The sequence below is a fragment of the Octopus bimaculoides genome, chromosome 27 (genome assembly GCF_001194135.2).
Source record: "Octopus bimaculoides isolate UCB-OBI-ISO-001 chromosome 27, ASM119413v2, whole genome shotgun sequence".
Taxonomy (NCBI): Eukaryota; Metazoa; Mollusca; class Cephalopoda; order Octopoda; family Octopodidae; genus Octopus; species Octopus bimaculoides.
Window position 1 is genome coordinate 15,245,217 of NC_069007.1, and position 2,920 is coordinate 15,248,136.

Genomic DNA, 2,920 nt, shown 5'->3' on the forward strand with positions numbered 1-2,920 from the left:
GCGCATACTTTCCTTCATAATTACATGCATGTATACATACCGGCATACATGAAGAAAACTTACATTCGTAGTTACATACATGAATACGTACGTATACATTCCTGTACAGATATACACATAGATTATGAAACACATTTTCATTAATAATACATACACAGTCGCATCATCACAGCAACTATATACACACGTGTGTGAATTATTGAACATGCAATTACCAATTTCTTGCAGTTTCAACAACTTCAATGGAATCTCTGTTGTGTGAAGAGAATATTTCTACCAATTCGAAACTTTAATAAGATATTGGAAACACTTCTAGACTTGAGTAAAATATTATGGAATATTTGCGCCTCCACGTCATTGTTTAGCGCAAATTATGTCATCTTGGGGAAAACAGATGTTAGAGCAATGTGTCCTAACCACAATGGTTTCGTCTGTTAAATTTTCATATTGCTATTTGCCTCACTGTATAAAACTCCAGAACGTTCTGTCGCGACAGCAGACGTTTTTTTTAACATGACTATGGATTAAATTGCGTGATCCGTGATAGATTTAGAGTTGCAAAGCATAGCTATCCTTCTCAAGCGTGTTTTGTTGATAGATTTAAACGTGATTGAATTGCTGGATTAAAATCCACACTGGTTGAGTAGACCGGTAGCAGGATCTTGATTATTGAGAGAATCAAAACCGATGATAATGCAACGAAGCATCACTGGTCACAGGCCAACGTACCCCGGAAGGTGATGCATGAAAACACAAAAATAAATATTGCTTTCAAATTTTGGCACAAGTCCAGCAAGTTTGCAGGGAGTGTATAAGTGGATTACATTGGCTGCAGTTTTCAACTGGTACTTATTTTATCAGCCCCGAAAGGATAAAAGGCAAAGTCTTTACGTTTTCCTCCGTATATAATCTTCCGATGGACATAAGCTCTTCATCAATGACGTGTCGTAAACTCATTGGGCTTTCTGTTCTTTAGTAATCAAACTTCCTCTTCCAGGCGACCGATCTAGGCGTTCATGAAGCCCCAGCGTTTCAATAACGCTTAAATATAATAGCGAATTTACGGTGAATGTTACCAATTCATACATGATTGCTTTGCTCTGTAGCAATGTCAGGGATTAAACATGTTGATCCGCAGAAATGATGATTCGATCGTTGCTGACTTCATAGATAACGTTATGGAATAGTATAGGTGTGTAATAAATTCCATTTCAACTGACTAAATATCGTTGGAAGTAATAACATTGCCCCAAAACCTATCTGCTGGGGCTATAAACATACTTAGATATTAACTCTGGAAAGTTCTTTTCATACATAATCCTCCAATGCAAGAAAGTATATTGTTGGTGTTGTTTCTAAGTGCATCAGAAAATGATAATAAATAATCACAAATATTTCCAGAATTAATTTCTGTGTATTGTTTTAGCCCTAGAAGAAAGATCTTTGGATAATGTTATTCCATCCACGATCATTTCAGTAGTTGAAGCATAATTTGTCTCAGAATCTACAATTGCAACAGTTTGGCTATCAGAGCGACCAACTTTTGTTTCAATGTGTCGGCAGATGAGGAGCTGTGATTTCTGGAACGAGTAATGCTACACGAGGTTGTGCTAACAAGAATCTAGCATATTTTTCATCAACACTAACAGTGTCGCTTCAGTAAGAGAGATTGATTCTTGAAAGGCCCGAAAGTTTCAGTAACAAAAGGAAATATCACCAAATATGTATCGTCATGTATTGAAATATGATGTACCAACAACAACATAAATATTCCCAGAGTATGCCTGTTTATTTTCCACACCCGGCAGATATATCTTGCAGTAATATTATTTTATTTATGACTTTTTCGTCGATTCAAGCGTAATTTGTCTCCGACTCTAGAATTTTACGGTGTTAGTTATAGGAGCATCAAGGATTTTCTTAAACACGGCCTGTGCATCAGGATGCATCATTCCTGGCAGAGATAGTGCTAACATAATACAAGCTGGCTTTTGATCAATCCTTACTGCATTGCCAGGGGGGAAAATCTGTTGCTTGAAAAACTCCAAACACCCTAATAGGATTATGAGGTATTTTCGTGCATCAAAATAAATTGTATGAGAAAACATACATTAATATTCTAATAATCGATAATTTTTGCATATGTGTCTTGCCACAGCACAGAGGCGGCCAGAACTTAGAACAATATTATTTCATCCATGGTCATTTCATTACTTCAAGTATAATATGCCACAGACTATATAATTTTGAAATATTGTCTACGGAGAAAGTAAATATTGCTTCAACATGCTGGTGGATCGGGATGTGTGAAAACTGACACATGTAGAGCTACACGAGGTAATACAAACTGGACACCAATTTTTATTGAATAAACCGCGACTGACTCGTTTGGCTGAGAAAATTAAATTAAAAACAAGAAATCCCAAATAATACAAGGAAGCTTCACTGATGATGTACCTACGTGCATCGGAAATTGATGAATTCTTAAATTGGAGTTGCTTGTATCCATTTGACACGGTACATTTTTAGGCAAAGTCATGCAATTTTATTACACACTATACCAAGTTTAAGTTCTGAATACTTCTTGTGTTTCTTAACAATGGTAGAATGGTAAATCGTGGAAATCATAGTTTACGCCTCTGGCGACAAATCATCTACAACACACGTGTAGAGCGTTAGGCGAATTCTGGTATCCATATCTTTACAAGCCAATGCTTGAATTTCTGATGAATTAAAACCGATGTTTGGTGAGAACCAGATTATTCACTTACTATAAGTTTCAGGGCATTAATGAGTATGTATATATATATATATATATATGTGTGTGTGTGAGTGTATGTGTGTGTGTGTGTGTGTGTGTGTGTATGTGTGTATGAGTATATATATATATATGTACGGATATATACATACATATATATAT